Genomic DNA, 27,798 nt, shown 5'->3' on the forward strand with positions numbered 1-27,798 from the left:
GTTGCAAGAAAATCAGACGGCATAGGGGGCCTTTTCTCTAGCTCTTCAATTAATCTTTTTGCACCTCTATATATAAAATATATTGAAATTTAGAGTACTTACAAAAAAAAAGAATTGAAATATCAAGGAGCCCTTGGATAATATAACTTACAATTTAGCATTTCCATGGCTTCCTTTCATAGAGTTGATTAAAAAACATTGCTTATCCACATAGTCTATTGCAATCAAGCTCCAATGAGAACTGAAAGCAATCATATCTCAACAAATTAGTAGGATAAAATCTCAAAAACTCTAATAGAATATTGAATCACTTACTTTTCATTATATGGAATTATAAGAAGCTCCAAAGTATCGAAGTCAATCAGATTGAACCACTGCTCAACAAAACTTGTATCAAGCTCGTTCCTCATAAAGTGTGAGATAGATGGATCAAGAACCTTAAATTTTTGTTGCATATTCAAAGGAAACTCATGCATTACACACCTAGAAAATGCATAGAAATAGTGAGTATAAACAAGAAAAATCTCATTGTTAAAAAAAGATAAAAAAGTAGAAGTAATTATGGGTGGACATACCTTAAGCTAGCAATAATAATACTGTCATTTATTTCTCTTCTTTTATCCTTAAGAATCTGAACACAGGCAGCATTAAAGGAGATAATCTCAGCTCTTTTGCCTAAGTCACCAGGTAAGAAACAAAACACATTGAATCCTTCCGGAGTAGCTGCTTCAAGAAGGGTGGCCAGCTCATTTTCAAAGGGCTCTAGTTGCTTTGCTTCCCTTTCTTCATCCCTTTGCCTCCTATACTCTCTCCATTTATCTGCATGTTCCTCTTTAGCTTTCTCCTCTTTTTCATGTTGCCTTGTATCCCTCTCATGGGTGACATCCTCAACCTTGGGACTAGAATCATCTTTCTTTCTCCTAGCTGGGGGCACATTAAGGATATTAAATGTCTTCTCATCAGTGAGGGGAACTGGCTCAAGGACCTTTGAAAATCTATATCTTAGCATCCTAAGAATTACCATGTCCTTGTCCATGAGTGTGAGCCTATCAGCATGAGCAACACAAATATAGGAATCTTGAAAAAACTCAACAAAAAAATCATCTGTGGCTTCCTGTATACAATTAAGGGCTGTTCTTGTCCATCTGAAACTATCCAAACTATATTTGTCACAAATCTCCCTGACAAGCCTTTGAAAAGGCAGCTTTGGAATTGCATTGTTTAGAGCCTTTATTGCCTTCCTAATCTCCCTTAGGCACCTGACATTTTGAGAAAACTTTCTCTTTGGCTTTGACTTTCTAGAGCGCTTATGAGGCTTTGAAGATTGATGAATCTTTGATGCTAAACCCCTAGGATCAATCTTCTCCTTTCTTACTGTTAATTTAGTCCTAGCCATCTGCCAAAAAAAGACATATTACTTCTTGTCCAGTGAAACGTGAGTTTGAGAAGAGAGACCTCTTTGCAGCATGTTATTTTCGCATTTCACCAGACAACACATAAATAGTAAAAAAATCAACAAAACTAAGGAAAACAAAACATTAACTTAAGGAATACCATAACAATTACCTACAATCTCTACACCATTAAAGCCATAGAAGCAATGTTATAAAACATCAAGGGAAAGATAATTCTTTATACTACCACGAGGTTATATCATAGATATGAACTTTTCAAACGTGAGTCAAATAAAAAGTGCAGAAAATCATACCTTGTCTTCCGCTTTGCTGGGAAAAGTCCGTTTAAAACCAATTTTGTGAATAAACCCGATGAAATGCGAATACGTTCTTCACAACCATAGCTTGAAGACCCTGATCGCGTTTCACATGACAATGTTATGCTGGTACAAAAAAAACAAGTATAAAAGTGACAATTACCAATAAGCTTCATACTATCAAAACCCTAGAAGCAATGTCATAAGATATGAAAAGAAAAATACTTTTTCACACTGGTATAAGCTTACCTTACAGACATGGATTTTGAAGTGTGAATCAAAGCCAATTTTTAAAAAAACTCCAGGTGAAACGCAAAAATGTGCTACATGACCATGACCCGAAGCTTCTTATTGCGTTTCACCCAACAATGTTGTGTTTGTGCAATAAAAATAAGTTTCAAAGTGACATTAAACTATTTTTATAACATCACGCTAGTTTTGTCATGAAATTTGCCATGAATATTTCAATGTTAGAATTACTATGGTAAAAATTGCAAACAAATAGTATTGTTAGATATGAAATGGAATACTTACCAGGTGTGGATGACTTCACGCGATAATTTTCTCGCAATTCTAGACAATTCTTTCAGGTTGCTTTGTCTTTTGCGAAGTCCGTTGAGAAATGTGAACAAATTTGGCTGTTGTTGCCCTTTATTAGGGGACTTTTCTAAAAATTGATGGTACATGCATTAATTGGCAGTGTGTTAAGTGGAACACATGCGCACGTATTCTGAGATATTGTTATCCCCGAAAAAAGGGAGTCTCCTTTCATGCGTGCGGAAATATTGAAAATTTCCTCGAAATTTGCGGTCGCCTTTATTTTGCCATCATTACGTTAACTTTTTCGTTGGAACTATCAACACACGTTTGACAATTGATCAAACTCTAAACACACAATCTTAATATAAAAGCTTTTCGAAATCATCTTCTCCGATATTGTATTTCTTTCTCCCGAAATTTTGCTTCAATTTGTTTTCAAGGTCCTAGCTTCCTATTTGAAGAGCACTTCAACAATTTCTGATAGGTAACACAATTTTGTTATTACAAGTATTTGAACAAAATTTCATTGATTAGTATAGAAAGAATTTTTAACAACACTTGAAAAATCACAGATGCCATGTGTTTTGTGTCTTTCAAAAGGAGCATGGCACTTTCAGAAAGGATTTTATCACAAATTTCTATGTTTTAATAGAATTAATTCATAGTTCATGTTTCTCTTGGTGTTCTGAATCTATTTACCGATGAAACACGAAATAATGTCTCTGGTTAGTGATGTCTTCCTAACTGTTGCGTTTCACCGGCCAAATGTTGAAATAACGCTTGTTTTCAAGTAGTGTCCGGTGAAACACGAGTTCTTCACCGGCTTTGGCCTCTGGACACCTGTTTTCGCGTTTCACCGGTCACATAAAAATTTTTCTCATTTTTCAATCTTTTGTCTTGTGAAACACGATTTGTTTGCATTTGAGGTCTCTTTCCATGGTTCTATCGCGTTTGATTGGACATTGTTGCCATTTTGATTTATCTGCAGGGATAAATCTTTTGTTGGTCAAGATGACAAAGGGAAAGCTATATTTGGAAGGAATGGATGAGGAGGAGCTAATGGAGGCTTCTGATGATAGGCTCTTTGATTTCTTACACACAACTAGAAATTCTTTCAAGTTTAGCTATATCAATGTTCCTTTTGATTTGAAAGAGTTATTGGAGGATCTTGAAGATAAACTTAAGGAGTACATAAATTTTTATGATAGACATGTGCAAGGTTTAGAAGTAAATGTATTTGTTCATTATAGTGATGCCATGGGAGTCACTAGTACAGCCAGATCAACTTTGCTATGCAAGTTCAACCTCATTGATGAGGAATTCAGGAAGAGAGAAACATGTTGCCCTTTTCATAGGGATCAACACCAATGCCTTCTGATCCACAAGGATGTTGGATTTATTGTGTATCTTCAGTACATGAAAAATTCTTTTCCAGATATAGCCCAACAGAGAAAGCTAGAGGATATTGCAAGTATGGATAAGGAGGTTGAAGAGAAGGAGGAGATGTTCCAAGAAGATATTGAGAATCAACTTGTCCAAGGTTTTGATGTTGGTTTATTTAAGAGTGACAATATCACAATGGTGGAAGAAAAGGAGATCGAGCCAAGTGCATAGGTTGATGAAGAAGGTCCTCTTGCATGTGTTCCAACATTTTCCACTTATCTTATCAACAAGAAGAGATATGTGTTGCTAAATGATATTCAACATCTTTTTGATCTTAGAGAAGATTATTGCTTAGCAATCCTTGCAGCTTGGGGGCAAAATGACATGAATTTTATAGGTTATGAACAAGAACCACTAGCAAGTCTTGATGTTGAGGGAGAGAATTTCCAAGACAGCTTTATAGCCTTACATACATGTATTAATTAGATCGTAGAATACAAAAAGGAGGGGCTACTACAGAAGAAGAGTTCTTGCATGTCCAGAAGAGACTTCATATTGACGATATAGGGTATGAAGAGAGATTGATGTCTCCATCAGAGGAGAAACCCAAGAGTCCAATAAATCTTTATGATGATAGTCTTCTCGAAGAAGACGAACACCCTAAGGTATGAAATATAATTCAAAGTTACCCATTTAGTTTATGTTAGACTTTATTATGCATTATAGATAAATATCTTATATCTTATACTGTTGTGGTTTGTTGTGTAGATAGAGATTGAAGATTTGGACAATTTTCTTGGAAGGGCCAAGGGTTCTAGGCTAATGAAGCTTGGAAAAATACAAAGCCTTGGCCATTATATTGGAAACTTAAACAATCAAATAATTGTAATATATCATAGTAGATTGTCAAGCTCTCTAAGTCTACCAATGATGGCTTGGTAATTGGATCTCAAGTTTTCACTAGAGGTTTGGACAATATCATTTTAGTGGAGAAGGAAGAAGCCATAAGAGTTTTTGGCTTCATGCTTGGATATAGTGGATCTAGAGGTGGATATTTTGGAGTTCTTGGCTCCTATTTGCTCTCTTATGTAGGAGATAGTAAGAATTTGAAGCTTCTTCCACGCTATCTGAAACAGGAGTTGTTGAAATACAGAGGTCTTATTGAGTGGGATGAAACAAAAGATTCCTCTAGAGGCCCTGTCGAGCTACTTGAAACCAAGGACTCCTCTGAAGGCCCTGTTGAAGTGCCTGAAACTAAGGAATCATTTGGAGGCCCTGTCGAGGTGCTTGAAACTAAGGACTCTTTTGCAACACAATCAGACTAGAAGATGCCAAAGATCAAGGGTTTCTTGAAACCCATATTTTCCCAACTCTTTGTTTGGTTTGTAACCATTCTGTAAATCTTTGCTTTGCGCAAGAATTTAAATATCTATCTTTTCTTCTTTGGGTAACAATTTGTATAGTCCTTGCTAAAGATGATGTATTGCTTGATGTGGTTGTATCTTTAAGCTTGAATTTATGCCAGATTTGTCGATAGAACCATTGAAAGACCTCTAATAAACTTTTGGCTTTGTGTCTTCCACCTCCATGTCTTGTGTGCCTGAAATATTTTGTTCTTGCTTGATAATGTGATTTTTCCATACCTTGGGTTGACGAGATAGATAGAGATCCATATTGTTTAAGAAAGTATGGAGCATGGTTGTATAAAATATGTTGCATAGTCAACAAATAAAGAAAGTTATTAAAAAATATTATATGAGTTCGACAATGAAGAAACATATATATACAAACTTCTTACCATATAGTGAGTAAAGTGTTGATCACCCCAAGATTCTATCATCACCTTTTTGAAAAGGTTCAATTGGTTTTTAAAGTCTTTGAGATCATCGTCATTCCATTCAGTCTTATCACAATAAAAAAACACTTTGTCTAGTGTTTCCCAAACTTTAGCTTTTCTATTTCGAGCTTGTCCATTATCAGTGTGATCCTTGACTGCATTATGTAGGGATTTCCATTGATTAAATTTAATAGTTGAGCTACCATTTCTCGAGTTTATCTTGCCAAGTCTCCCATGAAAGCCTAGAAACCTTCTAGCCTTCACTCCACCAATAGATGATTTTTTTGGGACACAATTACCATCCTTAGACTTCTGAAGATCTGGTTCAATAACAACATTGCCACCATGCAAACCAATTGCAGAGAGAACTTTTTCAACCTTTGTTATAGCATCTGTTCTAGTTGATAATGGCTTCAGCTTCCATGCAAATCCTATAAAGAGATGAATAAGCTTTTCAATTATTCTGTAAAGTGCATGAAGTGTACAAATATGGGTATTCGCTAAAGGAATGTCCAAGACTGGTTTAAAATGTGGATCCTTATTATGCCTAGAGGGACCTCTATTCCAATTGTGTGAGTTTAACTCTGTAGCTGGTGACATGCAGTATAAGCAAGGAGATCTCGAGTTGGCTCCCTTTGATACATTATACATACATTTGAGTGTCTCTAGGTCACCATCTATGTGCCACTCAATCCTGTAGTTCCCAAATCCTTCAACAAATAGCTCTTCTCCTGCTTGTTGCCTTTGAATAACATTAGGTATTGATGTTTGATGAAAAACCTAATATAATATATCATAATTCTAAGTATCTACCTCAAATGCTCCTAGCCACCAGATGTTATATTCAGATTGAACACTAAATGATGTTGAGTGATTGCAATGATGTGACAAAAGTTCTCGATTCATCAAGGTGATAGAGATTCTCTCAAATTTTTTACATTTCAGAATCTCACTTTCATCAAGTTTAATCACAAATCTAGCCACTCCCTATGCCTCTGCTATTACTGACAAGTCATAAAATTTGATCATTAAGTATTGTAGGGTGGGCAAGTCAAGGAAAATATTGTTAAATTCATTGAATGTAACCTCCTTTTTCTTGCCCCTGAAGGTAGCCTTGATATGAAAAGGCTCACCTAGAATCCCCATCACTTTGTTATTAACTCTCTGTCTGATAGTCCTAACCACAAATGGCTTCAGAAGTATAGAATTGTGTACTTGTCCTTGCTTCATATTTGATTGTAAAAGCTGGAAAAGTTGCATATAAGCATCTCGACTGATACCAATACTATCCAGTGTCTTCTGTACTAACTCAGAATCCAAAGAATGATCCTTTACAAATGACTCCAAGCATTATTTCTTTGCCTTTTTAAATTTCTTATTCTCCAAAATATCCTTTGAAACTACTGAAGGAAGAAGATGATAATAAAACTGAGCTGCTTTTAAAGGATCTCTTTCACTTACATTTGGTTGTAGAAGAGATCTAAGCAAAATTAACATCACAAATCAATACAAGTAATTTAAATAAAGCCATATTTAAGATTTTCAAAGTGAAAAAAAATATACCTTGATGCTTGGATTCTTTTACCACAGTCTCCTCCTCCTCGTTTGAGATTCTCAATATTTTTAAGAGCTCTTTGTTGATTTTGAAGGCCTAATAAAGTTTGCTTTCGTTGATAAGCTTTGATACGCTTTTCCAATGAATGAATTTTTTGTTGACAATCCTCTAGCTTCTACAACAACTCTATATTGTGTTTCATCAAAAGATGATTCTCTAGTCCAAGGATATCCTTTTCTGCAACAAGGTTAAGTGTATAACCTAAAAATCCATTGTAGCCATCACCAATAAACCTCATTAATGATGAGCTATTATAGAAAGGAGGAGTGCTATTTCTGCTAGGATCTTTGGGATATAGCTTTCCATCTAACCAAAGATCAATATTCTTCTTTCCTTCAAACCTCAGTATATGTTTCATAGACTCTATAATCGTGATAGATTTTGTTCTCTTTCTTATTGGTTCATACTCACTATCCAACTCAATATGAAGATGATAGAGAGGTCTTTTATGAGAGCTACAGAGATCATTGGATGATTGATCCATAGCTGAGTTATAGAGATCATTGGGTGATTGATCCATAGCTAAGGATATGATTAGAAGCAAGAACGAAAACAAAGAAGAGACTACTAAGAAGGAGAAAAGAAGAAGAGAGAAACGATGGAGGGAGGCAATAGAGTATCCACCAAAATTCAAATTGAATATTAGTTTTCACTTTAATGAGGAGAGGTAATATCTTCATTATGACAACCTTTGCCAACTTTATGGCGACCTAGATTTCCAAGTTTGATGGAATTTTGATATTTTAACTTTTTATTTCTCTCTCTAGGATCTCTTATAGGGCATTTTTGAGACCTCAAAACTCCCCTAATGCTTCCTCCAATTTCTCTTTTTCTTCATTTTCTTTCCTTTTCCTCTCCTCGGCCTCATGTTTCGACACCTTTTGAGCCTTGTTGACTTCTTCCTTTGCATTTTCTTCTTCCTGTTTCTTCTTCTTCTCCCTCTCCTCAGCCTCCTTGAGGGATTCTCTTTTTGCCATCCCCAAATCCTCTTTCTCCTTCTTGCGGCCTTCATCCTACTTCTTTTTCTTTTGTGTCGTCTTCTTCTTGGGTTTCTTGGGCCGATTGTTCTTCTTATTCCCGCCCTTTCTCATCATTCTCTGTCCTGTCACTAGACCTCTCTTGGTCCTGGTGAGGGGGTGACCTGTCAGGCATTTCTCCTCTCCTTCTTCTGCACCTTGTGTCTCCTTCACTGCCTCTTGGATGAGCGCAGTCAAAATTATTCCATAGCCAATGAATGAGGCCTTGGACGAGGCCTTCTTTCTTTCTGTGGCCTTAGAAGCTGGGGACTCCCCACCTATTGGTATACTTCCTAAAGCTAGTGCTTTAGTTGCCTCAATGGTTTTGCGTACATATCCATTCCAGTCGACTTCATCCAAGGTGTGAGCTGCTACATTCTCCAGCACAGGCACGTTGATTCGATGCATTAGGGAGTTGTAGCACTGGGTGGAGAAGAGCGCATGTACTAGCTTCACTTGTAGTCTGGCTTTCGCATCATGAATGTCCTGGATGCTGATGCCGTCATTAGTTAGCACATCCTCCCTTTTCATTTTCAGCATGGCATAAACATCTCTCTTATGCTTTTTCTCTACCTTTGGCTGCAATCCCAATGCCTTCTCCACCAAGGCTAGGTTTAACTGAACCTGCACCTGTTTAGCATTTTCTCCCCTTTCCACCATCACGGTGCCGCACTCCTGGTCAAGGTCGTATGTCTTGAGAAACTCCACACACTTCGTGTGGTCAGGCTCTTACGCAAAATTCTCAAGGTACTTGGTGAGGTTGCACTGCTCGATGACTCTGTTGGCCGCTTTCTCCTTGGCCACCACACCCTCTATGTTATGAATGGTTCGAAACTTGAGCTGGTTGTAGGCACGGTTTTCAAGGGTGATGTGGTATTGCGTTCTTTCCTCCTCCGTGAATGAAGTCGGTGGGCGTGGTCTTGCTGTGACATCTTTTGTTCCTGTCATGATCCCAAGTTTCCATTAGTGCTTTCAAAATAATAATTTACTGAAAAAGTCATAATTTGCTGGAAAAGAAAGACTCTATATGTTTATTGAATGAAAGTATTAAAATCCAATCCATTGTAGAATCTTCTCTTCACACTTTAACTTTTTGCCCTTTATTTCAAAGTTCTCGTGTCATTTTTCCTACCTTGCTCGTTGTTTATGTGTTTATGCATTTTGCTTGATTTTCCTTGGTTTTAATTTGATTCATCTCACCCCCCTCCCCTTTCAGCTCGAGAAGAATCCTTCCTAGGATTGAAGGTTAGGAGGTCAAGAGCATTTTGCAATGGGTCTAGGAGTTACCACCATAGGAACCAAGTGTAGAAATCGGGGTTATACTCTAACTAAGCTTTGCAGTCTAGATCAAAAGGTCGAATGCTCACGTGTGTGATGTAAGTGAGAACATCTGTTAGAAAGTCACCGGAAGCGATGCGGCTAGCAATATGTAACTCTTCCTATGTCAATAGGCGATCGAGGTAAGGGTGTCCTTTGATGTGCTCTTCCATGGATCGGCCACGAAGAGTGGTTAACACCCTATACGAGGTTGGTGTGAAATGAGTGTGGGGTCGTACTCTGCTATTTTGATTGCGCAGCACTGCTCAACATTTGTCATGACTTGGCACCCTTCAACTTCCCATTGCAACCTAAGAGTGTACCAATGCCTCAAGAACGGGGATTCAATATCAACAAGTTTTGATAATTCTGCAATTTCTTAGTCAGTGATGGCAAAAGTGGTTCGTTGATCATATGACGTGATGAGGCGCTGTTTGAGGGCTTGCTCTTTGGAGATCTCGCTGTTGAGCAGTTCAGCAGCGGGTTTAGCTGCTTTTGCGAAGGCAAGTTCAAATGTCTCCCAAGAACAAGGCATTGTACGAACTTCAGTTGCAAAGTGTTCGGGCAACAGGCCTAAGTCCAAGCAGTCGTAGCTCAGAGCTAGCTCTCTGAAAGTGGCATCTAGTCATCTAACGCAATCAACCACGTCATCCCCCGTATCTTCAGCTAGTTCTGAGGCCAGTGCCAAAAATGATTTTCGCTCATAGGAGGGTTTAAGACGTGTTGGCGGTTGGGGTTTGATAGCACTAGAGCCTTTAACAATGAATAGTTGCGGTTGCGGGTGCTCTTGAGATTGCGGTTGGACCTCTTGGATTAGGGTTGGGGAAGTAGTAGTGAAGTCCGATGGACTGCTGCCTTCAGAATGGATCAAGGTAGTTGGATTGGCTCTAGCGGGTGATGACTCATGTGACGATGTCTGTCGATTGGGACGATAGGCTTGTTTGACTCTCTTGGGTATGTGCGTGGATGAGCTTGATGGATGTGGGTCTGGAAAGCGCTGCGGCCTATGGTTTTGAGGTTCTATGGGACTTGGGGTGATGAAGCTTGAGGGCGGCGTACGAGTGATGCCTTTGGCTGTGTGGGCTTTAGGGATGCATATCCAGGTATTTCAATCATAGTAGCCTTGCACGTGCAAGAGGGCTTTAGGGACCTATCTTTGCTTGATCATGCATCGATTTTTGTGACTGCGCCTTGGTTTCCTAGGTTTAGAGTTTCGGGTCTTATGAGGATGTGTGCATCGACTCCTTAGGTGGTGGTTGCGGCTGTTTAGGCTTCCATTGAAACCTAGGCTATTGGGACTTAGCTTTTGCTGCTATGAGCAATGATTCTTGAGAATTGGTGGGTGGTGGCTGAGCACTACCCCCCTCCTTAGATTTGGCTGCTAATACTTCTACTGGTGGCCTTGCAGACTATGATAGGTTGCGCAGCCCTTGCTGAAGGTTGTAACACTGCGAACGCTACCCATGGCGAGGTGGATGCATTGCAACTCATAATCAACGTTGCAATGAGTTTGCTTTTTGAAGGTTCGCCCTAGCAGGGACTCCGTGCCTACATCTTTGGCATTTGGCAACACATTGGTACAGTCTCAGACTCGATAGAAACTGCGGCTATGCACTTGTCGAGAAGTGCGTATGAGCGGTCCCCATATGGGCTAGAAGGCGAGTCTCTGACTCGATAGAAACTGCGGCTCTGCACATGAGTGGCTAGAAGGCGAGTCTCCGAGAGGCATTCGAGTTCAACTAGGTGTTGCATCCATGCCTCCTTTCCATCCCATCGTTCGTGAAGTGCTATTCTCAGGCTAGGCACGAAGAATTCTACAGGGAGAATTGCTTCGGTTCCATAGGTCAACCTAAAGGAGGTCTGGCCGACAACCGTTTTATAAGCTGTACAGTAAGCCCACAAAAGGCTGCCATCAGCTTGTTATCCTAGTCGCTGTGTGAGAGGCAGAGACTGTTGAGATATCGAGCTCCACTCGTGATACGCCAGGGTGACCATTGTGTATTTATGTCACCGACTTGTCAGTTGCAGATGCGGTTGGTACACCGCCCATGAATAATAGCCACATGATAGCTATCCTTATCTACTCTAGTTCGTGGCTCAGTTAGTATGCCACCTTAGTTAGTTGAGTTTGGTTTGAGACCCATATAGAGGGTTCTTCTATTTCTTTGTACTTGAGTTCTTTTGGCTTACACAACTAAGAAGAGGAAAACTGTTTTCAGTCTCCACCCTTGTGTGTCTTCCCCCATTGTGCAAGCAAGAAAGCTTCAAGCGAGACTCCTTCCTTCTCTCCCACAATCTTGACATGGTATCAGAGCCTTGTTCGTGGTAAGGAGCTCAAGAAAGCAAGCCAAGCTCGCGGTGTTCTGGTAAGAGGAGCAGTGTTGCTTTCATTTTCTGTTTTGGGAGCAGATCTGTGCAGGCAGCACAACCGGAAATTGCAGGAGTGCATTGTCTCAGGTTGAGACGCCCTTCGCGGTGAAGCAAGAGGGTAGTTTTTTTGATTTGAGGCCATTTCGGGGCCTGTTTTGGAGGCGGAAGTTTTCTGCACGCACTCAGAAGAAAGCCCTGTTTTATGCTTTGCAACCACTGCTCTACAGGTTCGTGAAAAGTTACCACAGAAATTGCATCGTATGCTTGTGTGCAAAGACATTGGGTTACAGAATCATCCTTGGTTCCTGTTTATGCAAAATCGTCACTAGGAAGTGACTGTGTGGTCAAATACCACTTTCGCCAGTTTTACAGTTTTTCCCTTGTGAGGGTGAAGCTGTGGTTTTTGCAGTGACAGAATTTTTTGCAGTCTTCTGTAATGGCATCTGATTCTCTTTCCCAGATTGTCACTGAAAAACTTGACAAGAACAACTTCCAAGCATGGAAGTTTAGAATGACGAATTTCCTTATGGGAAAAGGATATTGGGAATTTGTTGCAGGAAATGAAGAAGAACCAATTCTTCCTGATGTTCCCAATCAACAGCAAATGCAGGCATTCAAAGCATGGCATGAGAGAGCCAGGAAAGTTATGTACTGGCTGTCTATCAGTATTTCGGACTCTATGATTGTGCATATTCAGGATGCAAGTACGCCAAAGGAGGCATGGGATACTTTGTCAAAAATGTATAGCACAAATACGCAAGCCAGGAAAATGCAGCTCAAGCAAGAGTTGCATAATGTGCAGAGAGAAAGTATGAGCATCAACGACTACCACATGAAGGTGAAGAAGATTGCAGATGCACTTGCTTCCATTGGGTCGCCAGTGGAAGATGATGATTTAGTTTCCGTGACCTTGAATGGTCTAGGAAAGGATTATGCACAGTTTCGGACATCCATTTCAGTTCGTGAAAGATTTCCTGATTTTGAGGAGTTGATTGCTCTTCTAATTTCTGAGGAGCAGAGAAATGGTGGTGCATCTTCTTCAGGAGGAACTTCAAAAGAAGCTGTCTTCTACTCAAATGCTGGAAGAGGTAGAGGCAGAGGTAGAGGAGGCCGATTTGGAGGCCGTGGTAGAAATCAGAGTATGCAGCAAACTCAAGAAAACCAGTCCTATGGAGGAGGACGTGGTAACTCTAGAGGCAGGGGGAGCCAAAGAGGTCGTGGTGGATGGCAAAGAGGCCAAAATGCAAACAGTAATGTTGAATGCTACTATTGTGGTAAAATGGGTCATATGGCTAAAGACTGCTATAAAAAGCAGAATGACATCATGAATGGAAAACTGCAACAAGGGAATTATGCATCTTCTAGCAGACAGGGTGATGACAGAAATGAGCATTTGTTCATGGTGCAGCACATGAACAATTCTGTGACAAGTGCAAAAGAAAGAAATGATGTATGGTATGTTGACTCAGGTGCATCAAACCACATGACAGGTCATGCAGAATGGATGGAGGATGCAAGGGAAATGGAAAAACCAGGATTTGTGGAGACTGGTGATGATACTGCACATCCTATTGTGCAGATTGGAAAAATTCCATTGTCTATGCAGGATGGAAAAAAGAAATACTTGTCCGATGTATTTCATGTCCCGAATATCACCAAGAATCTGGTTTCTGTCGGTCAAATGGTTGAGCAGGGCTTGCAGGTCAGATTTAATCCTCATGGATGCTTTGTTGAGGATATGAAAAATAAAGGTCGCTTGATAGCAAAAGGAAAGAAGAAGGGCAGAATGTTTACACTGGATGCAGACATGTCTGAATTGAGTGCAGCAATGTTTGCACATGGGACCGGTGTAGTTGCAGATATTGATATCTGGCATAAACGCATTGGTCATGTTAATGTACAGCGACTTAAATCAATGCAGGCCCAAAATATTGTTGCAGGTTTGCCAAAATTCAAGGTTGCAGAAATGCATAAGGTATGTGAAGCCTGTCAGTTTGGAAAACAGGCAAGGAAACCATTTCCTAGACATGTTCAAGAGAGTAAGAAGCCATTGGAATTAATCCACTCTGATGTGTGGACTACGAAAGCTGAATCTCTTGGAGGCTGTCATTATTTTGTCACGTTTATTGATGACTATAGCAGAAAAGTTTGGGTGTAGTTTATGAAAAAGAAAAGTGAAGTGTTTGGGCATTTCAAAACCCTTAAAGCTATGGCTGAAAAAGAAACAGGTCTGCAAATAAAATGCCTAAGGTCAGATGGAGGGGGAGAGTACCTCTCAAATGAGTTTGCAAAGTTCTTGCAGGAGCATGGCATAAAGCAGCAATATTCATGCAGTTATACCCCACAACAAAATGGAATTGCAGAAAGGAAAAACAGGCATATTGGAGAGGTATCTCGTGCCATGCTCAATGAAAAAGACTTGCCAGATTTTTATTGGGCTGAAGCAGTTGCTACATCAGTCTATATAATGAACAGGACTCCCACTGCAGCAATACATGGGATGACTCCAGAGGAGAGGTATACTGGTAGGAAACCAGATATTTCTCATTTGAAAATTTTTGGTTGCATTGCCTATGTACATGTGCCAGATGAGTTGAGATCCAAGTTGGATCCAAAAGCTGAGAAGTGCATCTTTATTGGTTACTCTCTGCAGCAAAAAGGGTATAGATGCTATAACCCTTCTACTCGTAAGTTTACAGTGAGCAGAGATGTTGTTTTTGATGAGATGAGTAGCTGGTATAAACCAGTAAATGTGATTGATGATGTAGATGCACAAAATGGTAATGTTGCACAAAATTCACAGCAGCAGTCACAAAATATTAGTGGACCTGGAGCGTCCTCTAGTATTGGTTCACATTCTTCGCCATGGACAGGCAGATTGAGATCAAGAGAATCTTCTCAAAGTAATGCAGATAGTGGTATGCAGGTATCACGAAAAGGAAAAGAGAAGGTTGATCAGCCCATGTTTGATGTGAATGCAGGTCACTCTTATGTGGATGGTGAATCCAGTGGCTCAGAATACAGCATTGATGATGAGTTGGGTATTCCTTCTATTGTTACACCTGGAGTAAGGAAGACTAGGGATGTTTTGAGAGCACCTGGGAGTGAACCTACTTTGCGCAGGTCTACGAGAACTAGGTATCCTGTGGATAGGCTGAAATATGATGGATTTACAGCCACTCACTATGCATATATGGTGAAGGTGATACAGGAACCAGAACCCACTTCTTTTGAGCAAGCCATGGGAAAAGAAAAATGGGAGAAAGCCATGGATGAAGAAATGGATGCCTTGGAAGCAAATGCTACATGGGAGTTAGTACCTTTGCCTAAAGGTAAGAATGCAATTGGCTGTAAGTGGGTTTATAAGGTGAAGCACAATGCAGATGGTTCTGTGAACAGATACAAGGCAAGATTAGTAGTCAAGGGGTATGCACAAACATATGGCATTGACTATGAAGAAACATTTAGTCCGGTTGCAAGGATGGCAACCGTAAGAGCAGTCATTGCTATGGCTGCATCAAAGGGATGGTCTTTACATCAGATGGATGTAAAGAATGCCTTCTTGCATGGTGATTTGCAAGAAGAGGTCTATATGGAGCAGCCACCAGGTTATGTGCATGCTGTTCATCCTGAGTTTGTTTGCAGGTTGAAGAAAGCCTTGTATGGCTTGAAGCAAGCACCTAGAGCATGGTCTGACAAGATAGGACAGTATCTTGTCACTATTGGCTTTCAGATTTCCAAGGCAGATTTCTCACTTTATGTGAGAAAAACAGAGAAAGGTATTATGCTACTTGTCATTTATGTTGATGATTTGATTATGACAGGTGACAGTGATGAAGATATCCTTCATGTGAAAATGCTATTGAAGCAGAAGTTTGAGATGAAGGATTTGGGAGAGCTGCGTTATTTCTTGGGCATTGAGGTGATTAGATCACCAAGTGGGATACAGCTCTTGCAGAGGCAGTATGGATTGGACATGCTGTCCAAATATGGGATGACAGGCTGTAAGCCTATTTCAGTTCCTTTGGAGCAAAATGTGAAGCTGAGCACAGATGCAGGTGAGCTTCTAGAAGACCCTACTATGTACAGACGCATAGTAGGAAGTTTGATTTATATGACTATTACCAGGCCAGATTTGAGCTATGCTGTTGGATTGGTAAGTCAGTTTATGCAGGCTCCAAGGAAACCACATTTGGATGCGGCTAGACGCATACTTAGGTATGTGAAGTCCACATTGCAGTATGGACTGTTTTATGAGACTGGGGTTCAGATACAGTTGCATGGATACACTGATGCTGATTGGGCTGGTAGTATTTCTGATAGACGATCTACCAGTGGATATGTATTCTCTTTTGGGAGTGCTGCAGTCACTTGGAGCAGCAAGAAACAGCCTACAGTTGCCTTGTCGAGCACAGAGGCTGAGTACAGGGGTGCAGCAATGGCTGCATGTGAGGTAGCTTGGTTGCATAAGCTACTTTATGATATGCATCAGTCTACAGATGGGCCAGTTGTCATTTATTGTGACAACATGAGTAGTATACACTTGGCAAATAACCCAGTCTATCATGCTAGAACAAAGCACATTGAGGTGCATTATCACTATGTGCGAGAGAGGGTTTTACTAGGTCTTATTGATCTAGTTTATGTCAGCACAGAGGATCAGGTAGCTGACATATTCACGAAGGCATTGGGCGCAGAGAAGCTGCGCAAGTTCAGAGACCTGCTTGGTGTGCAGGAATTGGGATTGAGCTCGAGGGGGAGTGTTGAGATATCGAGCTCCACTCGTGATACGCCAGGGTGACCATTGTGTATTTATGTCACCGACTTGTCAGTTGCAGATGCGGTTGGTACACCGCCCATGAATAATAGCCACATGATAGCTATCCTTATCTACTCTAGTTCGTGGCTCAGTTAGTATGCCACCTTAGTTAGTTGAGTTTGGTTTGAGACCCATATAGAGGGTTCTTCTATTTCTTTGTACTTGAGTTCTTTTGGCTTACACAACTAAGAAGAGGAAAACTGTTTTCAGCCTCCACCCTTGTGTGTCTTCCCCCATTGTGCAAGCAAGAAAGCTTCAAGCGAGACTCCTTCCTTCTCTCCCACAATCTTGACAGAGACTACCTTGGTGGTCAGGACGTTGACAAGAATCTTATTCGTGGATTCTGCCTGGCCGTTTGCTTGAGGGTAGTATGGAGAGGATTTTCGATGGATAATTAGGAAGGTGGATAGGAGATGCGCTATCACTTCATTGATGAAGTGTGTGCCCTGGTCACTGACTAGTTCGATGGGGCAGCCGAATTGTGAGATTACCTGCTCCCACAAGAACTTGGCAGTTGTTCGAGCATCGCTCTTTCATGTTGCTCTCGCCTTTGCCCATTTCGTTAGGTAGTCTGTGGCCACAATGATGTATTTGGCCTGCGAATACTGTGCAGCAGGGGTGATGGGTCCTATGAAGTCGATTCCCCATTTTTTGAAGGGTTGTCGTGCAATGATTGGGGTCAAATCCATTTGATCCTTGCGAATCGGGACCTTTGTCCATCGATAGTCATCACAATGCTTAACAAATCGTGCTGCATTACGAAACAACGTTGGCCACCATAGTTGAGACTGCGGGACCTTGTGGGCCGTTGTGTCTCCGCTAAAGTGTCCACCAGCAATTCTGCTATGTGCCTCTGAGAGCACGTCGTGCATCTCGTACTCGCATACGCATCTGGGCAGCAATCCATCTTGCCCTAGGCGATACAACTGGCCTGCTATCAACTGGTAGGGTTGGATATTGAGAATGAGTCACCTAAGTCTTGCCTTCTCTATCGGTCGCTTAGGTAGTTCGTGCTCAAGCACTTGGACTATGTCATCTGCCCAATATGGCATTAGATTGGCCTTGAATAAATCTCTCTCGCTGGAAAGGTTAAAGATATGGGCGTCTGGCAATTCATCGGCAATGCCTTCTCCAGCGGCTTCTTCTGTGGGGATGCATGATATATGGTCAGCCATGTAGTGCTATTTTCCCTTTCGTACAACCATGGAGAAGTCAAGCTCCAAAAGCAAGAGCCACCGAGCTATGCATCCTGTAGCGCAAGGTTTATTCACTAGATATAGCAAGGCTTGATGGTCCACGAAAAAGGTAAAGGGTGTAGCCAATAGATAATGCCGAAACTTTTTCACAGCAAACACCATGGTCAAGCCCTCTCTTTCTGTCATCGAGTTGTTCATTTCCATCTCAGTGAGTTGTCTGCTAGCAAAGCTCACTAGATAGTCTAGGTTGTGTTCACTAGGTTGGCACAATACTGCCCCCACAGCAAATTTAGAAGCATTGATATGCACGTGGAAGGTAATGGTCCAATTTGGGGCTCGTAGAATTGGCGCTGTGGTTAGAGTCTTCTTCAACTCTTCATATGCTCATTGGCATGCTTCAGTCCATTCAAAGACAATTTGCAGCTTGTATAAAGGTCTGGCCATCAACACGTAATTCAGCACAAACCGCCGATAGTATGCCGTATGGCCTAAGAAGCATTGGACTCCCTTATAATTGATTGGGGGTGGAAGGTCAACAATAACCCTGTCTTTTGAGAAGTCAGTGGCAATGCCATTCTTTAATTCAACGTTGTTTGTAATTTACCAAATGGGACTGAGATTCATGAGTACCACGTCAAAGTCCTTGGCGACTTCAAGAGGGATAGTTAAGCGCCTGTGAGTATTATTAAGAGGGCTTAAGAAGATTATACTTAAGATGGAGTAGGAGTGTTCTAAAGAGAACCATCTTAACGAACCATGGTCAAGGGGATATACAATCTTGATCAATTAAGATCAAAGATAAAGGTACATAGGTACTTCGAGGGATCTAGGAGATAACTAGCAAGCTAACCAACCAAGGATGACGGGGTTGTCCATGATCTATTTTACAAGGAGACCTAAGGTAAGGATAACCACGTGGCCTAGGATACATCCATGCTTCACCCAAAGCTGGCATTTTAAGGGGTTCAAGAAGAGACGATACAGGCAACACCGCTCAAAGACTGCTTGGAGTTTGTCTAAGTGTTCCATCCAGGTCGAGTGCATGCAGAGGTCATCGACAAAGACTTCCAACTCTTTGCGAAGCATGTCTTTAAATATGGTGCATATGAGGTGTTGGAAAGTGGCAGGGGCATTAGTCAACTTGAAAGGCATGACTAAGCAAAGATGCCCCACTCAGTGGCGAAGGCAGTCTTATGCCTATCGGCAGGATGCACTTGCACCTGATTGTATCCTAAGAGGCCATCCCGAAAACTGTAGGCCTCCTTGCCCGCCACACTTTCAAGCATGTAATCGGTGTATGTCAATGGGTAATTATCCCTCTTAGTAGCAACGTTCACCTTCTTGTAATTGACTCACACTCTGATTTTTTTGTTTTTCTTCATCACGATGACTATGGGTCATACCCAATCCGTGTGCTCAATTTTGTAAATGAATCCCGCTCTCATAAGCTTATCAATCTCTTCCTTGATAGCATGAGTGTGTTTTGGATTCATAGGGTACGTTCGCTGCTTCATCGACGTTGCGTCTGGTGTCATGGGTATATTATGAGTCACTAAACTCAGATCTACCCCTTTGAGCTCTTCCAAGGACCAAGCGAATACGTCTACGTACTCTCGCAAGAGAGCGACAAGACTCGTTTCTTCTTCCTTAGTTAAGACATCGGCAATGAAGGCTGGTTGGGGTGTCTCCCCTTCTTGGGCTAGGTTCACCTCCTTGACCTTGGCTGGTCTCTCGATTGGTTCCCTTGTTTGCCCTTGCCGTTTGGCACCCAACAGGATCACTACCCTATCTCCTTTCTTGAATTTCGTAAATCTTTTAGGGAGGTCCCATGGTTTTTGCTATTCGTCTGTTCGTGTGTCCCTCGATTGTTTCGCCCTTTCTTGCTTCAATCGTCTGTACCTTAGGTGAACAGGTAGGTCCCCCTTGGTGTGTCGGGTCTTGGGCGGCCTAGGTATTTCTGGGTCACTACCCGAACTTACCTCCACCCAACACTCCCCGTCTTCGCTAGAAGAGGTGGTCTCCCCTGGCGGTCGCAGTTCAGATGGCTCCTATGTGTTCTAACCAGGCGTGATTACAATCCATATGCATGACCCCTCGCTCTATCTTGAAGACATTCTTTTTTTGTGGCTTGGAGTCTGCCCTATTTGTTCTATTTCATGTCCCTCAGTGTCGTATTCTACAGTATCTATCTCACCCCCACTTTCATCACTGAAGGATTGATAGTCTTCTTACTCATCATTAGAGTCCTCTATGTCAGGTCTCCTAGGGCTTAGTATATCTCTTGTCATTGATTAGGGACTAGGGCCCAGTTGTACATGAGGTTTAAGTCATGCACCTTGGTCCATTGCCACTTGGATTTGTCTAAGAGATCCTGGAGTGGTTTGAAGTTTGCTACTGGATTGTCAACTAGCTTGTCCATTAAGTATTCCAGAATCTCCTGGAGTTCTCTTTTATTGTTTGGCACTTGGAAAGTGACGGGCTTAGGTCTTCCATGAAGGGTTCTTGCCACCATGCAAATTGGTATGGAGGGTGTGCCATTATACTTGCCCATCATCTTGATGGCTTGCTCATATGCCTCATGATCCAAGAACGGCAGGTTGATTGTAGCAAGGACATGCATCTAATCTCGCTCATCCTCTAGGCATGGGATATACTTGGTTAAGGGCCCATAAGTCTTCTTGACTTGAGCGTTACCTTTAAGCATCGCGGAGATGGCATCCATGTCGACCGGTGAGGTCTTCCAAGTGTCCATCTCTACCCTCACAGCTTCCGTTCTGTTTCCTAGGAAGATCAAGCCGTTACCCTAATATTCAATAACTATGGCATTGCGCATCCAAGGTCGGCCTAATAGGATATCGTAGTCCACTCCCTTCATGACTATAAAGTCGGTAGAGAACTAGACACCTGCAATTTTCACTGGCCAGTTTTTAAGTACCCCGAATGGCTTCACTCTCATGCCGTTTGCTAATGTGACATTAAATCATGCGGTCTCGATAGGTGGGTTTCCCCAAGTCTGAAGTATTGTGCGGCTCAGCACACTAATCCCGGCTCCCGTGTCTACGATCCCACTCATCGTGTCGCCTAGCGCTAGGAGGTAATACTGCATGCATCTCGGTGCCTTCCCAGAAAGCATTAACGTGCAAGGATTTTGGCACAAAGTGCAGTGTTAGACTTGGTATTTGTGTTTCTGCATCACGATCGTGCAAATCAGCAGCTTGTTCTCGTGACCCCTCAACCCACTGCTTCAGGTCTTGCCATAGGATGGGATGCTGCTTAAGCAGGTCTCCCAGGCTTAACGTCACAGGGGTCGTTACTAGCATGGTAAGGAGGTCATTGGTTACTCTCCTCTCTCCTAAATCGGATTGTCCTAGCCAATCGCCGTGTGACTAATTTGCGGGCTTGCAGCATCAAGGCTTAGCCTAAGCGATGCTGCTTGTGGTGCGGTCGCATCTTCTGACTTTGGTCAAGGGGGTGAGATTGGGGTGCTTATGCTGGGGAGATCATCCATCTTGTCCTCTAGGATGGGCTCAACGTCCCTTAAGTGCTCTTGGACCTCTTTCACCCAGTCCTTCACTTTCTCTATGGCCTCTAGTTGGCACTTCAGATGCGGGTATTCTCCTACCTTGGCAGTTCCCTTTTCGACCGTCTTAGGGGTTGAAGTTTCGGCCTCTGCATCTGTGACCTTCTTTCCAACAGGTAGAGTTGTAGCACTCTTAGTTTTCAGTGCAATCTTAGCTTCCGACCTCTTCTTTCTCTGCATGTGGCTCTTCTTCCCTATCGAGGTTGCATCGAGGTTGCTAGGTCGTCCTGGCAGTGATATGCCGGCCTGCTTTGTCTGCGCACGGGTCATGATCCGTAATGGGATAGGTGTGGCCTCCCCATCGAGGTCCTCGACACCAAACAGCCCCAATGGGATAGATGGTACGTTGGTTGAACTTGAAGAAGGTTTTCACTTTAGGCAATCGATGAAGAGATGGGTGATTCCGCACTCAATGCACCTTAGGTCAGCTTTATCTCTGTTCTGTTGCTCCCTCTCAGGGCAACATGATGAGACATGACCTGGGTGACCACAAGTCCAACAGATGATTGGATCCTGCGTCTACCCTTCTAGGCCTCTACCTCTTCCTCTTCCTAATGCCATCATCGGTACTGGTCTATAGTCCATAAGGACTGCATTGCCCTCGTCGTCGTGAGAAACATAAGGGTATACGTAAGTCTCTTTTTCGTTTGGCTCTTCCACGTAGTGGACTGGAGCTTCACTCGGTGGATGGGTCACGTAGGGACCAGACGGTCTAGGTATGCCTGTAGGGTTTATGTCCATCCTAGGAATAGCTGGCTTAATGTCGTTAGGCACAGGAAGGGACAATGGGGCTCCCCTTCCAAAGAGTGGCTGCGGCCTGTTTGCTAGGTAAGGCTAGCTGTATAGTTGCGAGTACAGAAGTCTTCTCGGCAATCTGCAACGCCCGACGTCATGACCGAACTTGCCGCAGTTAGCACAAGGTCTCGACCTAGGGTCTTGGCACTCGGCTGGCAAGTGGTTTCCGCCATAGTAAACGCATTGGACGTGTGGGCGCGTTGGTCATCTCAACATGTCTTGTAGCTTGGCTATCTCCATCTTGACATCAGCTAAGTCTTGGTTTGTCTCGATGGCTTTCCCCTTATCTTGGGGTGATGGGACTGATCGTTCACTAGAGGTTGACGCTCTCTTTGAACTTTGCGAGTTGGCTTCTTCTGAGTTTGAGCTCTTGGAGCTCCGCTCTTTCAGCTGATCGTCAACTTTGATGGCTTCCTCAAAAACCCTAGCTAGCACGTCTCACTGCAAGCTCGAGTTGCCTGCCAAAGCCTTATACAGTTCCTCGTTTGGAATTCTGCTGATGAATACAGTTGAAACTTCTCTTTCAGTCAATCATTCGCCCGTAGGGATTCTCTTGAAGAGACTCCTCACATGGGTTAGGTAATCGTGAATGTCCTCCTTCTCTTTTTGCTTGACATTCATCAGTCGTACTAGCAGATTGTCGGAGTATCCAGGCTCGGCAAATCTCTTAATGAAGATATTCTTGAGGCCATTGAAGTTGGCTCGCTCTGTGGCATCTAAGCTTGTATACCAAGTCCTACCCTTGTCACCTAAGCAAAGCCTGAATGCTTGAGAGCACTGAGCTAGGTTGCTGAGGCCGTTGGCTTTGCAGACTTACTCGAATTGCTCTACAAAGCTGTATAGATCGTCGTGGGGTTGATACTTGTCGAGTTGCTTTGCGACTACTGGAATTTTAGACTAGCTCTTAGAGCCTTAGATTGCTCCTAATCTTGCCAGCAGTGATGTCGCCAATGTTGTGGTACTTTGCTTTGCTGCGGTGTTGTCTAGCAGTCACTTTATGAGAAGCTTGCTTAGCGTTAAGTCTCCTTCTAGGGCTCTCTCATGATATATTCGGTTTCTACCGGCTAAGTTCAGCACCCACTGCACCTCATGCAACTCCGTGCTTGTATGCATCTTGAATGGCTCTATATTGAGCCTTACTTACTCTGTTCTATCAATTGTGCATGTGCTTACTCTCTTTTATTACCCTGAGACTTATTACATGCATGACTTTTATGTCTATGAGATGTATCTTGTTTGACACCCTGCTTAGTTGATAGTTCTTGGTGCTCATTGCTCTTTTTCACTCTGTTAGATGTATTTGCTTCCTAGTAGTTGCAATTGGTCATGTATTTGTGATAGCTCTACCTTTGGCTTTTTTTTAAACCTACTATTATGATTTATTACAACAAGCTATAAATTGCAAACTGTGAGCATTTAAATACTAAGGGAAATCATTATTTTTTGACACCCTTTTGGTCATATTTGTGGAAAGCTGGTCACCCTTTGGCTGCTAGTCTACTGGTCTCTATTGTATTCGACTATGCTTTGCAATGCCTTGTGGGCTAGCTTTCTCTCTTCTTCTAAGTCTGCAATGATAGCATCTACTGTCCTGCCACGGTGCTCATATCAGGCATGCGCATCGTAGCTATTGACCAGCTGCTCTGCTGAATAGCCTTTGGGAAGATGCCTAAGTCGAGTTCCTCACTAGACCTACGGTGTGAGCTTTCTTCTGCCATAGTCGAGTCGTGCTCCACTAAGCTATCGATCAGGTTGAGTAGGTTTGTCAAATCCACTTCGTTGGTGCTGCTTGCTTGGTCCTACTTTGCATGTTGATGGTTTGTCTACGTCTTTGAGTCCTCTCCTATTGGTGGGTTCCTTGAGTGGTTTATTTGAATGAGTTCCTTGAGTTATTAAATACAATTCTCAATTTATCTCCACTCAGTGTGTGTGTTCTTTCCAGTGCACTTGTGCTGAATCAGGCTTTCAATTTTCCTTAAGTGTACTTCAAGTGCAAAAATTCCAGGTGAGTACGTCAAACAATCTCTAAGCATCTTACGCACTCTCGCTTCGTTTTGGGCCTGATAGGCTTTGTCGATCAATTCTTTGGCCATCTTGACGGGGTTCAGGGTTTTTCTGTTACGTTGCCTTGCTCGTTTTTTAGTCCAATTAGGGTTTTATGGCTCAGCGGGTTGCCTCTAGATCTCTAGGTCTCTCGACAGCCTACTCAAGCTGCTAAGCGGCTGCACCTTACGATTTTGTCTATTCCGTGAGCCAGAATCAAGTTTTGAGCATCAGGAGGACTTGCGACAATTTGCGTTGCTGAGCTCTAGCTGGGTCAGGTCAAATTTTTGAAAATTTGAGACAAATTCACATCGGCCCAACTGGTCCAAATTGTAGGGGCCAAGTGGGTGATTCGGACGGGCCGAGACACATGGGCCGAGGGCCGAATCACACTGGTTCGAGGGCCTAACTTTTCACGAGCCGAGGGCCGAGTCTTGCCATTCAAACGGGGTCGCTCGGATAGGCCAAGGGCCAAATCAGGTCTTGGACCGAGGGCTGAGTTGGTCAATGGGGCCGAGTGCCGTCACTCGGACAGGCCGAGTAGACTTTGGGCCAAGGGTCGATTAGGATTTTCGGGCCGAGTTGGTCGAATGGCAAGGACTGAGGGCTGATTTTGGGATTCGACCCAGAAATGGCCGCTCGGACGGGCCGAACGCGACGCAATGAATGTAGTGCGACGATGATTTTGATCAAATCTCACAATTTAGACAATCACTCGCAGCATAAACTTCTAGATCCTAACTAGGGTGCCAAGGGAAGTAATTGGTATACCTGAGGTGAGCGGTAGGCTCTTCGATGACGAGATCGAATCGAATCTTTGCGGGGTCTCTCTCTCTCTCTCTCTGTGCAATGTTTGCAAATGAGCTCTCCCTTGGCCTCTTGGCTCTTAAACCCCTTCTCAGGTAAGGTTTTGACACTCCCAATCACTCACTTGCTGACATTAAGCATCTCAAGCAAGATTTTTTCCATTTTTTGCATGATTTATGCCTTGTTTTGCCCTGTTTTGCAATGGTTAAAAAAACCCTTTCCCGATTTGATTTCCTAATCCTATCCTATGCTAAATGCAACAAGAATCGAAAGCAACAAACTGAAATGATTTCTCCATGTTTTCCAATCATCAAACAAACAAGCTGCCCCAAAATACTTACTTGTTTCGAAGATCAAAACACCCAAACTTCCTACCTATCTCAAGCTCCGTTTCAGGGATGAATCCCTTACTTCGATGCTCGATATGAGGCGTGCAAGTGCTCAAGCTTGAATCCGTTAGTCCTAGCAATGGAACCAAAAATGTAGAGGGAGCTCACGATCAACAGCCAAGTCCCACGGATCGCTTATTGTTTCAAGCGTTTCAAGCAAGCTCTAATGGCTATCTCTCACCTAGCCGACACGCCGTCGATGATCCTACGAGTGTAGTGAGCTTATCTTGATGTCGATATGAGTTGCCTCCTCTCTCACACACACTGGTAGATCCACGATCCTAGATGCTAGCTCAAGCATCCTCAAGCCTCCTCCATCTTCAAGCTCCATCCACCATAGCTGCTTGATCCCTCACTCCCACACACTCACTCTCTCACACTCTCACACTCCCTCTCTCAAGAGCACGCACAAGCAAGGAGAAGAGAAGAAGAGAAGAAGAAGAGAACTCTTGTTAGCCACACACTAAAGAATGAGCTTCCATTCACTTTTTGAACTTTATATACAAGCCCTAACATCCCATGGGCACCCATCTCTTTTTTACATGACCGGCCATTGTGGCAAGGTCCTTTCTATATTTCCTCTTCTAGCCTTATGTCTCTAGTCTACACTCGTCTAATATTTTACACTTGGCACAGGAGGGAGCCTGGCACTCTTTTACACAAGTTTTTAGAGTTTTTTGAGGCACCTTTCATTTAAAATTACACTTTTGGCCCCAGCTTAGCTTTAGAGATTGCTTGCATGTCTTTGCTATTTTTCCATCCTTTTTCCACTTTTTCATTCATTTTTCTACCTTCTTGACTTGGGATTAACAATTGTCAAGGAGGCACTCCATGTAGTGTGACCATAAAGGGTAGTTCATCCCATCTAACTTGTCGGATGCAAAGAGAGAGGATAGGATTGGCACCTGCTCAGAAGATGCCATCAATGTCAATCAGGAACTAGAAGCCTTAGAAGAATATAATGAGAAAGAGTAATAACATGGTGATGGATCTGAAAGATCTTGAACTGCATGATCCCCCATAGCGTACACAACATCCATAGATGTCCTTTGATAAAGTACGTACAAGAATACAAAAGAAGATCTACCATTGGAATAAAGGCAACCAATAAGAGGTGTCCACATGATAATCGGGGTTTGTTGAGCCATGATATAGAAGAAAACTAACTCATGCAAGGTAGATGGGGAGTATACAATATCGAAGGGAACACACAATGCCAAGTAGAAAAAGGGAGTAAATGTAGTGGAAACTGCTACTGTTTATTTGTTAAGACCTAGAGTTGGTCACTCCCTGGATTTCCGAGCCAACTGTCCTTCAACAATTTCTTTCGCTTGATTTGCAATGCTGAATCTCTGTTCCGCCTCAGTAATTAGTTCTGAATTTTATTGCGCTAGCTGCTCGTGGCTTTGGATCTCCGCAAGGTGCAATCTTCTTTGTGTGAAGGCCATGGCCGTGAGGGCCTCTGTGTCTTCCTTGGCAATCTCCAATGCACCTTGCAGTTGTTGTGCCTCCTGTTGCAGCCTTTGTGCTTCTGCTGCGAGGATTGCCAGCCTTTCCTGTGCTAGGAACTCTATCTTTCTCTCTAGTATGTCTTGTTCCTCGAGTTCATACCATAGCTTTGCTATGGTATCCTCTTGCTGCTCGCTTGGCTCACCTTCTTGAGCTGCTAACTATCCATACCTTTCTAGTTTGGCAGTTCTCGGTTCCAGGTCAGCATATTGCTGCATTAGCAACTTTAAGCTCCGCTGCTCTGCCACCAGGTTTTGCTCTTCGTCCTGTAGCCTTTGTCTCAGGCGGCTCTCATTGTTTTGGGCTTCTTTCATTTTTGCTTCCAGTTGATCTTGCAGCACTTTCACCTCCCTTTTTCAGTTGGCTCCTTGATTTGAAACTTCTAGCCTCAAGGCTGCAGAAGTTTCCTTTTCCTTCTCCAGCTCCACCAGGGCCACCTTCTTTTCTTCCTTTGCCTTGTCCAACTATGCTAGGAGCTCGGCCACGTAAGTGTCATAGTCCGCACTAGATGGCATTGGAGTAGGGGCTGTAGTGGTTGATGCCTCTAGCTTTTGCCATTTTGGATCTTTCCTGGACTCAGCATCTGCACAGCAGAGCACGTCTTTTCGCTCCAGTTTTCGGTACAATCTCAGCCACTTTATTGACAAGCATCTGCATCATGCTGATCAGTTGGGCCATGTCCAGAGAGGGCGTGGGTTGCGGGGCGGTTGTGGTGTCAGTTGGCACCGGCACGAAGGAGAAAGGCACGGGGTGCAACGGGGACTTGCCCTTGCCTACAATCACTGGGGCCGCTTCCACACTGCCACTTGCTTCAGCCTCATGATGGGGACTCAAAGGGTTGATCTCTCCTCCCCCATGGATTTCTTCAGCA

General features: G+C 42.8%; 1 pseudogene; it reads right to left on the reverse strand.

Annotated features, from left to right (window-relative positions):
- Positions 1 to 5,187: 5,187 nt before the first annotated feature.
- On the reverse strand, positions 5,188 to 27,241 carry LOC148017803 (uncharacterized; annotated as a pseudogene).
- Positions 27,242 to 27,798: the final 557 nt, after the last annotated feature.

This window comes from Lygodium microphyllum, chromosome 21 (assembly GCF_053477565.2).
Source record: "Lygodium microphyllum isolate KBCC chromosome 21, Lygodium_microphyllum_v1.1.10, whole genome shotgun sequence".
Classification (NCBI taxonomy): domain Eukaryota; kingdom Viridiplantae; phylum Streptophyta; class Polypodiopsida; order Schizaeales; family Lygodiaceae; genus Lygodium; species Lygodium microphyllum.